The sequence below is a fragment of the Acinonyx jubatus genome, chromosome E3, assembly GCF_027475565.1.
Source record: "Acinonyx jubatus isolate Ajub_Pintada_27869175 chromosome E3, VMU_Ajub_asm_v1.0, whole genome shotgun sequence".
Taxonomy (NCBI): Eukaryota; Metazoa; Chordata; class Mammalia; order Carnivora; family Felidae; genus Acinonyx; species Acinonyx jubatus.
Window position 1 is genome coordinate 13,151,811 of NC_069398.1, and position 14,440 is coordinate 13,166,250.

A 14,440-nucleotide genomic window follows, 5' to 3' on the forward strand; every position below is an offset into this window, starting at 1 on the left:
AGGTTTAAGATGGGAGTGGGAAGTGATAAGGATGATCCTAGTTATAAAAGGGCAACACATGGGGCGCCGGGGTAGCTCAGTCAGTTAAGCATTTAACTCTTGATTTTGGCTTAAGTCATGATCTCACAGTTCGTGAGGTCAAGCCCTGTGTTGGGCTCTGTGCGGACAGTGGGGAGCCTGTTTGGGATTCTCTCTCCCTCTCTGTCTGCCTGTCCCCTGCTCATGCCCTCTCTCTCTCAAACTAAATAAACGTTTAAAAAAATAAAAAATAAATAAAAGGGCAACACAAGCAATCCTTGTGGCAATGAAATTGTTCCGTATCTTGACTATGGTGGTGGACAGATGAACGTACATGTGATAAAATTGTATGGAACTAAACACACACACACACACACACACACGTAAAACTATCTAAAAGATTAGTGGAATGTTAACAGTGTCAAAATCCTCATTGTAATATGTGCTATCTAATTTGTAAGATGTTACCATTAGGATAAACTGGGTAAAGATAACATGGGATAATTCTGCACTATTTCTTACTACAGCATGTGAATCCACAATTATCTCAATAAAATTTTCAATAAAAGATAATTGACTATCTAAAGTAAAAATAGCAGCACTGTATTTGGGAATTACAGTACATGCAAAAATAAAATATAGGACAACAATAATATAAAAGATTAGAGGGAACAATTTGTCATATATTGTTAAAAGGTTCTTACACCATATGGAAGAAGTATATTATTATTTTAAGGTAGGATGTGATTAATTTTAGATGTATATTATAAACTTTAGACCAACCATTAAATATATATATTAAAAATTTTTTTTAAATGTTTATTTACTTTTGAGAGAGAGAGAGACAGAGTATGAGTAGGGGAGGGGCAGAGAGAGAGAAAGACACAGAATCTGAAGCTCCAGGCTCTGAGCTGTCAGAACAGAGCCCAAGATGGGGCTTGAACTCACAGACTGCAAGATCATGACCTGAGCTGAAGTTGGATGCTCAACGAACTGAACTATCCAGGCGCCCCATAAATATATACATATATTTAAACTGAGGCATGAATAATAAGCCTATAGTGGAAATAGCATAATAAAAATTAATCATCCTAAAAGCAGGCAGAAAAAGTGGAAAGAGGGCCAAGAATGGAACAGAGAAAACAACTGACTAGATGTTAATCAATATTACATTAAATACAAATGGTCTAAATATACCAATTAAAAAACAGAAATTATTGATTGGATTAAAAACAAAACAAGATCCAATTACATGATATGTACCAAAAAATCCGCTTCCAATATGAAGACACAGGTATGTTTAAAGACAAAGGACCAAAAAATATAACATGTAAGCAGTAATCCAAGGAAAGTTGGAATGGCCATGTTAACATTTAAGTCAACTTCAAAAGAAGGAATATTACCAGGGGTAAAGAGAGAGCTTACCTAGTAATAAGTGGATCAACTTACCAATAAAATGTAATAATCCTAAATATGTATGTACTTAATAATGGAGCTTCAAAATGCATGAAGCAATGAGCGCCTGGGTGGCTCAGTTGGTTGAGCGTCTGACTTCGGCTCAGGTCATGATCTTGCAGTTTGTGATTTCAAGCCCCACACTGGGCTCTGTGCTGACAGCTGGGAGCCTGGAGCCTGCTTCATATTCTGTGTCTCCCTCTCTCTCTGCCCCTCCCCTGTTTGTGCTCTGTCTCTGTCTCTCAAAAATGAATAAATGTAAAAAAAAAAAAAAAAATTAAATACATGAGGCAAAAAACTAATAGAAGTGAATGGAGAAATAAAGCCATAATTTTATAATTTTTTAAATAATATTTTTAAAGTAAACTCTACCCCCAATATGGGGCTCAAATTCACAACTCTAAAAACAAGAGTTGCATGCTCTACCAATTGAGCCAGCCAGGTGCCCCCAAAATCCACAATTTTAGGTGGGAATTCACTTCTTAGTAATCAATAGGGCATTTAGAAGGAAAATCAATAAAGATATAGAAGTGAACAATACCATCAAGAAACCTGACCTAGTTGCCATTTATAGAACAGCTTGCCCAACAACAGCAGAATACACGTTCTTTTCAAGTGCAAATGAAATATTTAGCAAGTTAGAACATCTGGGCAGTAAAAGAAATAATGGGGTGCCTGGGTGGCTCAGTTGGTTAAGTGTCCGACTTCGGCTCAGGTCATGATCTCAAGGCTGTGAGTTCGAGCCCCTCGTCAGGCTCTGTGCTGACAGCTCAGAGCCTGGAGCCTGCTTCAGATTCTGTGTCTCCGTCTTTCTCTGCCCCTCCTCCATTCGTACTCTGTCTCTCTCTCTCAAAAATAAATAAACATTAAAAAAAATTAAAAAAGAAATAACAACACATATGAAAGAAGTCACATAAAGTATGTCTTCTGATTATAATGGTATATTCAATTAGAAACCAATAACCTACCTGGGAAATCCCCCCCAAATCTGGAAGTTAAAAACACACTTTTAAATAACTCATGGATTAAAGAAAAAGTCAGCAAGGAAACTGGAACATATTTTGAATTGAACAAAAATGAAAACATGATACAGTATATCAAAATTTGTGGAATGCAATGAGAGCAGTGCCTAGAAGGAAGTCTGTGGCATTAAATGAATATGTGTATATATTATACATATGTGCCTATATATTATATATAAATAAAAGAAGGGTCTGAAATTAATAATCTATGTTTCCACCTTAGGAAACAAACAAACAAAAAAGAGCAAATTAAACCCAAATCAGGCAGGAGGAAATAATAAACATCAGAGATCAATAAAATTGAAAACAGATGCCTGTTTGGTTATCACCAAAAAGATTAGAGATAAAAATTGCTGGTGAAGATGTGGAGAAAAGGGATCCCTGTGGACTCTTGATGGCAATGTAAACTGGTGCAACCACTGTGGAAAACAGCATGGAGGTTCCTCAAAAATTTGAAGATAGAACAACCATATGATTCACAATTCTACTTCTGGGACTACATCTGAAGGAAAAGAAAACACTATGTTGAGATATCTGTATCTCCATATTCACTGCAGTATTCTTTACAATACCCAAGACAGGGAAAACAATCTAAATGTCCATAGACAGATGAATAAATAAAGTTTTGGTATATATATATGCAATGGAATTTAGCCATAAAAAGAAGGAAATCTTACCATTTGTGACAACACAGATGGATCTTGAGGGCATTATGCTAAGTGAACTAAAACAGGGAAAGAGAAATACTATAGGCTCTCACTTATATGTGGAATCTAACAAAAAACCAACGACCAAAAAAACAACAAAAAAACCCCAGAAACTCACAGAAAAACAAAACAAAACAAAACTCACAGAAAAAGAGAAGATTTGTGGTTTCCAGAGGCAGGGGTGGGAAAGGAGGAACTGGAAGAAGGTGGTCAAAAGGCACAATCTTCTAGTTATAAGATAAATAAGTACTCAGGATATAATGTACAACATGATGATTGTAGTTAACACTGCTGTAGGGTATATTTGAAAGCTGTTAAGAGTAAATCCTAAGAGTTCTTACACAAGGAAAAACACATTTTCTTTCTTTTTTTTCTTTTTGTATCTATATGAGGTGATGGATGTTAACTAATTGTGATGATCATTTCATAATATATGTAAGTCAAGTCGTTATGCTGTATACCTTAAACTTACACAATGCTGTATGTTGATTATATCTCAGTAAAACTGAAAGAAAAAGAGGGATGCCTGGGTGGCTCAGTCCATTAAGCGTCCAACTCTTGATTTCGGCTCAGGTCATGATCTCACAGTTCATGAGATCGAGTCCTTTGTGGGGCTCTGCGCTGATAGTGTGGAACCTGCTTGGGATTCTCTCTCTCCCTCTCACTCTGCCCCTCCCTCGCTTGTGTTGTGCACGTGCGCTCTCTCTCTCTCTCTCTCTCCCAAAATAAACTTAAAACAAAACTAAAAGAAAGAGGTATCTGCACTCCCATGATCGTTGCAGCATTAGTCACAATATCCAAGTATGGAAACAACCTAAGTGTTCGTTGATGGATGAATGGATAAAGATGTGATATAGATACAGAGATTATTCAGCCATAAAAAAGAAGTCTCATCATTTGCACCAACATGGATGAACCTGGAGGACATTATGCTACGTGAAGTAAGCCAGAACAGAAAGACAAATACTGGTATGGTTTCACTTATAAATGGAAGCTTAAAACATTGAACCAGAGAACAATGGTTGCTATGGCATGAGGGTGTGGAAGTAGAGAGATGTTGGTCCAAAGGCACAATATTTCAGTTATAATAAATTCTGGGAATCTAATGTAAAAAATGGTGACTATAGTTAATAACACTACATTATACACTTGAAATTTGCTAAGAGAGTAGCTCTTAAGTGTTCTCACCACATATGCACACAAAGGTACCTATATGAGGTGATGGATGTGTTAATGAACTTAATTATTATAATTATTTCATAATTTATATGTATATTAAATCATCCAATTGTACACCTTTAAAAAATCATGTTGTACAATCTACATATACACAATTTTTACTTGCCAATGATACCTCATTAAGTCTGGGGAAAAAAAATTAACTCCTGATCTTTGAAAGACATTGTTAATAAATGAAAAGGTAAGCCACAGTCTGGGAGAAAATATTTGCAAAATCCATATTTGATAAAAGACTTGCATGCAGAGTATTTTAAAAAGACTCTCAACCAATTAAAAGATAACAACCCAATAAAAAAGGGGCAAATGTTTGAACAGACATTCCACCAAAGAAGAGCTACAGATGGAAAGTAAGTACATGAAAAGATCTTTAACATTACTGGTTATCAGGAAAAGGCAAATTAAAACCACAGTGAAGGAGTGTCTGGGTGGCTCAGTCAATTAAGTGAACAACTCTTGATTTCCGACCAGCTCATGATCTCACAGTTCATGAAATCAAGCCCTGTATCAGATTCTGTGCTGATAGCATGGAGCTTGGGAGCTTGGGATTCTCTCTCTCTCCTTCTCTCTCTCTGCCCCTCCCCTGCTCATGCTCTCTCTCTCAAAATAAATAAATAAACATTAAAAGAAAAATAAAACCACAGTGAAATACCACTACATAACTATTGGACTGGCTAAAATAAAAACTGACAATACCATGTGCTGACAAGATTGTGGAGCACCTAGAACTCTCATACAGTCCTGGAAGAATTAAAATGGCACAGCTGCTTTAGAAATCAGTTTTGACAGCTTATTAAAAAAGTTAAATAGACATAGAATCTGACATAGAATCCAGAAATCCCATTGCTAGCTATTTGCTCAAGAGAACCAAAAACTGTGTTCACACAAAACATGTACACAGTTGTTTATGGCAGTTTAGTCATTATCACATACATAAAAAAAACTGGAAGTGACTCAAATGTCCTTCAGCTGGTTAACAGGGAAACAGATTGTGGTACATCCATATCATGGAATGACATATGTCAGTAAGAAGACAGATTTACTGATACATCAGCATGAATGAATGCCAAGTGCACAATGCTGAGTGGAAGAGAAGCCAGACTCAAAAGACTACCTAACTGTATGATTCCATTTAAATCATATTCTGTAAAGGGTAAAACTTTCAGGGGAGCAAACACATTAGTGGTTGGCAGAATCTAAGATGGGGAGAGAGGTTGACTACAAGGGACACAGGGAATTTTTTTAAGGAATGGAAATACTCTGTATTTTGATTGTGGGTATTGGTCACAACCCTTGTATGCATTTGTCAAAACTCAAACTGTATACTATACAGGGTGAATTACTGGACTTAAAAAATATTTATAGACCACAGAAATTGTCTTCATTTTATTTCTGGAAGATTGTTTTGAAGTGATTACACAAGTGACATTTGACTTGCTATTCAGAAAGTCAAATGGTTATCTCAACACTTTTAGGGTATCTCAACACTTTAAAAATAATTACCTCATTAACAATGTCATGACTATTGAATACTGTTTTATTAACACTTTTTATTAAAGTACATATTGCTTCTGGGGCACCTGGGTGGCTAAGTGGCTGAAGCACCCGACTTTGGCTCAGGTCATGATCTCACAGTTTGTGAGTTCGACCCCTGTGTCAGGCTCTCTGATGTCAGCCCAGAGCCTGCTTCAGATGCTCTGCCTCCCTCCTTCTCTGCCCAACCCCCACTAGCTTTCTTGCGCTCTCAAAAAAACAAATACACATTAAAAAAAAAAAGAACATAGCACTTCTGCTAAGGACCTCTTCCCCGCCTTCTTCCTGTGAACCATGTTAAAGATTTCTGATTTACAGCAAGATTCTGAATCAGTACACCTCGAATGACCCAGGAACCTGCAGTGTAACTAACACCACCACCCGGGATTCTGATGCTCCTGGGCTGAGGATGGCTAAAACACTAGGAGGCAGTAGAGCATTGTGTGAAGAATGTGGGTTCTGAAATCAGACCGCCTGCTTTAAAATCCTGCCTCAACCACTCATTGGCTATGCAATAGAAGCTTTATGTGCCTTGGTTTCTTCCTCTGTAAAAAAAAAAAAAAAAAAAAAGAAAGAAAAAAAGAAAAGAAAAAAGAAGGAAAGAAAAGAAATAACAATAGTATCAACCTTCTTAGATTGTATTGAGGATTAAAAGAGATGACACAGGGGAATGTAGGTGGCTTAGTTGGTTAAGCATCTGACTTGGGCTCAGTCACGATCTCACGGTCCATGAGTTCCACCCGTGTCGGGCTCTGTGCTGACAGCTCAGCTGGAGCTTGCTTCCAATTCTGTGTCGCCCTCTCTCTCACTGCCCCTTCCCCGCTTGCACTCTCTGTCTCAAAAAATAAACTTAAAAAAAGAAAAAAGAGATGACACATGGGGATGCCTGGGTGGCTCAGTCAGTTAAGCGTCCTACCCTTGATTTTGGCTCAGGTCCTTTCGTCATGATCTCACAGTGGAGAGATAGAGCCTCCCCCCACCTCCCACTGCAGGGCTCTGCGCTGAGCTAGAGTCCTGCCACCAGTCGTGCATTGAGCATAGAGCCTGCTTATGATTCATTCTCTCCCTCTCCTTCTGCCCCTCTGCAAGTTGGGTGTACATGCGTACGTGCTCTCTAAAAAAAAAGAAAACAATTAAAAAAAAATAAAGAGATGACACACGTTAAGATACCTACCACAATGTCTGGCATCTATTGTGAGCCATTGTCGTTTTCAGTGGCCTGGGTGGTACTCTTGCAATGCTCTTTTTCATAAAGAGTGAGGCTGTGGCCCAGATCTAGAATTTCATGCGGTAGAAATATGTTCATTTTCGTTCCTACTTTTCCTAATGAGTGCCTCCTCCCAGGGGACTGGGCAAGCCTCACACTAAGTGGGAGAGTGACTGATATTGGGAGGAGGAAATGTAAGGATTTTGGTTTCAGATCATAAGAAGCTGACAATTTGTCAAGCACACAACTGTCAAGACGAAAGATGGCTCTACTTACAAACTTTGTCACAGGTATGTACGATTTGCTGTAAATTATTTCCTATTTTGTGGAGTGCTATGAGACTGAATTTGTGAGATTTCTTGTTAAAGTGTGTGGGAAAACAAAATTATACCACTTCTCTTGTGTACTATGTAAGTATAGGTATGTTTATATTATCACTTGGGGAAATATCCACAGAACCCATAATTCATGAAAGAAAGTAAGCAGGTGAAGGAACAGATCCCATAACTGGAAGAGTCTCTAATCCAGGTGCATATGCACAGGTGGTCTTTATTAATTACCATTTTTACAACAAAATAATGAAAGTTATGTGATTTTACGAGGTCACATGGAAAATGTCGGGGATGTAACTAGAATTTGAGTTTCCTGTCTCTTGGTGTGAGTGTTCACCCTGTTTTTGATGATAAAGATGAGAGTTGGATAAATGGAAATGAGGTTCAGGGATGAGGAATGTGGGGTGGGGCAAGAAAGACCTTGAAAGAGAACCACAGCATGCCTCAACAATCTGGAAATGCTCTCATCCCTATCAATTGCACTTTTCAGGCAAGTGAGGTCTATCTGATATTTGTTGGGTGAAGCACATCCAGCCATGTGGTGAGCATGGAATGAGGGATGTGGCCATTTAGAATGATGTTAATGGACGATGTCATGGAGCCTGGATAAAATGGAGGCACCCATCACCATCCACACAGAGAGACACGTGCAGCATTGAGCAAAGTGAAGGATACTGTCTCCTGGGCTGATGATGGAGATCCACTACCAAATCAGCCTGCCTTTCCATTTCCCAAGGCTGACACAACTCCTCCCCACCTCTACCCCCAATGAGCTGTTTTTTTCTGTAGATATGTTATGATCTTCCTTCAGTCAATCTGCAATCAAGTCTTGGCTTCGGGACCTGACCGAACTCACAACCCTGAGATCAAGACCTGGGCTGAGATCGAGTCAGATGCTTAACTGACTGAGCCACCCAGGCACCACAACAGACCTGCCTTTTTATTTTTTTTTAATTTTTTTTAATGTTTATTCATTTTTGAGAGACAGAGACAGAGCACAAGTGGGGGAGGGGCAGAGAAAGAGGGAGACAGAATCCGAAGCAGGCTCCAGGCTCTGAGCTATCAGCACAGAACCTGACACGGGGCTTGAACTCACGAATCGTGAGGTCATGACCTGAGCTGAAGTTGGACGCTTAACCAACTGAGCCACCCAGCAGCCCCAGACCTGCCTTTTTAAAAGGTGACTTTATGGGGCACCTGGGTGGCTCAGTCTGTTGAACGTCCAACTTCGGCTGAGGTCATGATCTCATAGTTCGTGGGTTTGGAACCCATGTTGGGCTCTGTGCGGACAGCTCAGAACGTGGAGCCTGCTTTGGATTCTGTATCTCCTTCTCTCTCTGCCTCTCCTTCACTCATACTCTGTCTCTATGTCTCAAAAATAAAGAAACGTTAAAAAAAAAGGTGACTTTACATTTCTTTTTTCTAATCCATTATACATACACAGCAATTTTATTTCTGTATTTCCAGAATTTATTTCAGGACAATATTAATGATCAGCTGCATGGGGGGGGGGGCTGGGTGGCTAAGTCATTAAGCATTTGACTTTAGCTCAGGTCATGATCTCAAAGTTTGTAAGTTCGAGTCCCACATCGGGTAAGCATGAGCCCCACTTAGGGTGAGTACAGCCCTGCTTTGAGTAAAACACGAGCCCGGGGTGAGCCGTGCTTCTCTCTTCCTCTCTCTCTCTCTTTCTGCCCTTTGTGGGATTCTCTCTCTCTGCCCCTCACTCACTTGCACCCTCTCTCTCTCAAAAAAAAAAAAAAAAATCAACTGTATGTACTGCCTATCATGTCAAAATGATCTGACTTAATTTTTTCCCTAAAACATCTTTGGGGGTGCCTGGCTGGCTCAGTTGGTAGAGTATGTAACTCTTGTTGATTTCTGGGTCATGAGTTCAAGCCCCACATGTGACACAGAGTTTGCTTAAAATTAAAAATTCTTTAAACTATATGTCAAAAATATAATGTATTCCTGATACTTGTGTCCAAATATAAATTCTAAATGAGGAAAAGAGCTAATAAATATTAAATGTTCTCAAATATGATTTACCATGTATCATGTATACATATTCCTATGTATATGTTGCTGTTTATAGTATGACAATGGAGAAATTCCCATTCATTTATCAACCAGGACGTTGGAGACTCTAAAAATTAATCCATTGTTCTATCAAAGTCTACAGGGATAACTTAAGGCTTTTTTACATAAAGCCTCATTCCATTGAATCATTATGATGAGCATTGTAGATGTGGTGAAAATTATCTATAAATATGTCTCCTTATGAAAATAAAAACAGTGCATGTATAACCTAAGGCAATTTGTTTAAAATTATGTCTGTCTAAAAAACAGCACATTTGGCTCCAATGTCATTTATAGTTTTGGTTATAAAATGGACTTTTCCTGGAGGGAGAATAGCCTGTTCTATATTCACAAACTACACTTTAGTGAGGTCCTTGAGCAAAGCTGGCTTCTCCCACCCCACCCGCCAGAACTGGTGTGGGAGGCTGGAGGAAGAGGGTGGAATCTGAGCTCTGTTAGTGGAAGGAAAAGCTAATGGCCTTTAATGCCTGTGCCTGCCATATCTAAAACTTTACTTGAAAGACTTGAGGACAGAAAGCTAATGAACTTGAAATAAACTTTCTACTGTGGAATAGCTTAATAGCTGTTTGCAGTATTCACTCTCGATTTTAGGAAACTATATGGAACAAAGGATGTTTGTTGGTAAGGGGAAACTATGAACTGAAGGAAAACAGCTGTGGGGGTTTCAAAATGCTGAGGTTTTGGATATTTAATAGTCAAATGCCTTTCTTCTGGGTTTAATGATTTGTAGGCACAACACGTTTAAGGAAGATCCTAGGTTAAGTTGTAAAGCAAACTCACATTAGTTGTGGCCATGAAAAAAAAAATCAATCACTGTTTTTACCAGAGAAGGGAGATAGTTTTGTCTGATTTTCAGGTTGCTTGACTGCTCAAGTATCCTCTTTCATAAATGTATTCTTCCTCATTCTCAGACCAGTATGGGGTTGTGCAAAAATAAAATAGTCATCGTCTTTCATGCCAGCAGAGATGTGGTTCTGTGCTATGTTACACAAACTCTTTAAGATCACTTATGTTTATGTATGCACATATATATTTTGTCTACTATGAAATATTTAGATTTTGTTTTAAAGCTTTCTCATTGTACCGTGCAATTTTTTCATGTATTTCATATAAACCATAAGTTTGAGTGTTTTATAGTTTCAAAACAAGTATATGAAAACACAGTGGCATGAAGTGACATGGCACACTGGGTGGAGAGGAAGTGGCCATTCATAAGACCAAACCCACATACATGCAGGAGACAGCAATTATGAGGCCAAGGATAGGGATGTTTTGAAAATATACTTAAAACGAGATCAAAGATCTTTGGACCTTTGAAAATATCCCAGAAAGTGAATGAAAAACAACAGCCTTCTCTCTTTTTTCAGAGCTCTGACTCAGACCTCCTACTAGAAGGACACTGCAGAGTTGAAATATGTATTTTTAAATAATACACATATTCCTCTAAGTGAGTTAAACTATTATGTGCAGATTTTCTCGAAGGGTCCTAAAAGCAGTCATGTAGATATACAACATAATTACATAGGTGGCCACCGTGAGTCTTCACATCCCAGAAGGCTCCAAGAGCACCCCTATTTCTTTTCTCACAATTACTAGGCGCATCTATAATCTAGAGGAACTTGGGCAACTCGGAAGCTCTCAAGCTTAGCAAGGAGATGTCAAAACGAGGGCCATGATGCCACACTTCCTCATACTTCAGCTTTCCCTGAACACTCCATTCCCCACACCCCAGTCAAGTCAGATCCCTCTAAGTTCTAACAATATCCAATTCTTTTCTAGCACTCAGCCGTTTGTAATTATATATTTTTGATTATTTGGGCAGGTCTGCCTCCCTATTAGACAGACAGACAGCAAGCTGTATGAGGGTGAGGCACTGTGTTTCTATTCCACTTAGTTTAGAGCCTAGCGTGTGGCATGTATTCGATAAATGTTAATTGACCACATGAAAGTGCTATTTGTCTTTCTGCTGTTATTCCTGACATCAACTGAGACAGGTATGAGATTGCCATGGTGTGGGGTAGAGGGAAGCCGCAGGGTTCAGAAGATTGTAAGCAGGTGAAATGCCATGGTTGGTGTGGAGTTCTATATATCAGAGAGGGAAAGGCTTTCCTACTAAGACAGTCATCCTTCACAAGTAAATGACTTCTATGTGCTGCCTGATTTTGTAATTTTAGGTTTGAATGTTTTTTAGATTTGTGTTCTCTTTCCTCTTCTCATCTTTCCTCCCTTAGTCCCAAGTCTCAGGAAGGAGCCTGGGAATAAACACATAATGAGGAGGAGCTCTCATCAAGGGCTCTAAGGGAATGTTTTATGGAGAGTAGCTTTGCAGAGATCATGGTTATGTTAGGACCGAACATCCTTATTATGATAATCTTGGTTGAGACTTTAAGATCATCTGATTCTCGTAGGTGTATTATGAAGTAGGCAGTTCAGAATCATGGCCCTTAGTTTATGGATAAGGAAAAGGGGTCATCAGAAGAGGTTGAATTATCCATGTTATAATGAAAACAAGAGCAAATTAACATTTCTGGAGAGCTTCCTGCATCTTGAGGCACCTTTATATTTAGAATAGTCCTTTATATTTAGAATATATAGTCTTTTATATTTAGAATATATACTTTAATCATTACTACATCCCCATGAGATAGGTAACCATTATTATTATTCCCATTTCACAGATGAGGAAAGTGAGACCTACAGCAATCAAGTTATTTGCCTCAAATTGCATTACCAAGAAGCATAGAGCCATTCAAACCCAGCTGGTCTGTCTCAAACCAGTATGCTGATGAGTTAGCACTGGGAGATCTCCAAGAGTACATTGTGTTATTTGTACTTGCCTCTATAGGTAACTCCTGGTTTAATATTGCTACTTTATGTTGCCAGTTTTTTTCTAACCTGTTTGCAGTTTCACCAGAACTTAGAATTTATCAAGCAGAGATCACAGTGATCACTGTGTATGACTGAAATTATATCAACCAAGTTCAGATAAAAAATGCCCTGTTTACTAATGAAAAAAAATGTCGGGGTGCCTGGGTGGCTCAGTCGGTTGAGCGTCTGACTCTTGATTTTGGCTCAGGTTGTGATCCCAGGGCTGTGGAATGGAGCCCTTAGTGGGGCTCTGTGCTGTGTGGATCCTGCTTAGGATTCCCTCCCTCTCTCTCTCTCTCTCCCCCTCTCCCCTACTCATACTCTCATTCTCTCTCTAAAAAAATAAATAAAAATAAATTGTTGGATACATTTACTAATTTTATTTTTTGGAGGTGCTCATTGCTTAATTACCACAGGGCACATCTATACTGGGAGAAACTTGTACCATTCTCTGACACTCTACAAAATATTAAGTATAAAAAAGTCCACAAAAACTTGTGATTTTTGAGTGCTTTTTACACTACTTAATCTCTTCAAGGAGAGGACAATGACCAACAGTGACTGGCACATTTTGTGCCTCTACAGATCCAAGTCTCTCTTTTTCTTTTTTTTTAAAGCTTTTTTTTTTTTTTTTTTTTTACATTTGTTTATTTTGAGAGAGAGAGAGGGAGAAAGGTACAGTAGGCAAGGTGCAGAGAGAGAGAATCCTAAGCAGGCTCTGCACTGTCAGCAAAGAGCCTGATGCAGGGCTCCAACTCATAACCCATGAGATCATGACCTGAGCTGAAATCAGGGACCGGATGCTTAACCAACTGAGCTACCCAGGCGCCTGCAAGGCTCTCCATGGGTTCCCTTTACATTAGATTTTGTCACTGAAAAGAGGACATGGATATGTTGTAATTTGTAGCTGATAAGAACAATTACACCAAAAGGTACCCTTGCTTAGAGTTCTAGAGAAGAAAGTAATCCAGACAAGATTTGGGGCCTATGCACAGCACTATGACCCAAGTTCAGTACCTGAGCTCCTGGTCAGGAGGGCAGTGAGCAGAGGTCAATACAGAGGGTGTTATTTCTGTGTTTTTGGAATATTACTGACTGCATTTAAAAGCCACGTTAGAAGGGATATTGGCTGGTTTTCAGCTTCTTGTGTTATTCGTGCCTCTGCCCCTCTCCATTATGGATAACTGAGCTTTTTAATTGAGGTTTTAATATACAGTAGTGACATTCTAGTAGATGAAGGAAGGGGGCAGTCCCCGAGGGCAATCTGAACTTCTGCTTAGTATATTTACTCTTGCTGTTTTCCTTCCTCCTCATTTGTAATTCAGGAGGCTCTCTGAGAAGAGAGAGACAACGAAGAGGCTTCTTAGATGGATCGAAGGATCACAAGCTGGGATACCAGGTTCTATGAAAAGGTCTGCTATTGAATTTGCTCTACCTTTAGGCAAATCATTTGATCATGTTGTGCTTTGGTTTCTTCCTGTGTTTGCTAAGTGTAAATAACATGTATTTGACTATTTTGTGATTATTATAGACTATTTTAAATGTGTGGGTGATTTATTTTTCCAGGCCAACTGCTCAGGTATAAAATGAAAATCTGCTCCTTTGAGATGCTAGGCTTCCTGGCTGTCAACTGACCCCCAAATCCTTCAGAGTTCAGTAGGCATCTAGTTGCTTCTTGTTCATCTGACACATTTTGCAGTCTCTGTGCTGTGGCTCCTCAGGTTTACTCTATAGTTGGGGGGCATACCTTTTGTCTTTTTTGTTTTCAGAAATGAAATGTGTCACTTTATGTATTCCTACTGCTTTCACCCTCCTCCCCACTCCACCTCTAAAAAGATGAAGGCTGCTTTATCTGACACTGATTACATGAGACAGGACGGACAGGTGACATGGTAAACAAACTGAGTTTACCTAGACTGGCTAATATGGTTCCCTTTTGATGACTTGGGCCAGGACCACTAC

The 14,440-nt window shown here is 39.1% G+C and overlaps 1 long non-coding RNA gene across 1 annotated transcript in view; it reads right to left on the reverse strand.

Annotated features, from left to right (window-relative positions):
- The window catches only part of LOC106970504 (uncharacterized), a 29,273-nt gene that overhangs the window by 13,687 nt on the left and 1,146 nt on the right, over window positions 1-14,440 (reverse strand). The window lies entirely within an intron of this gene.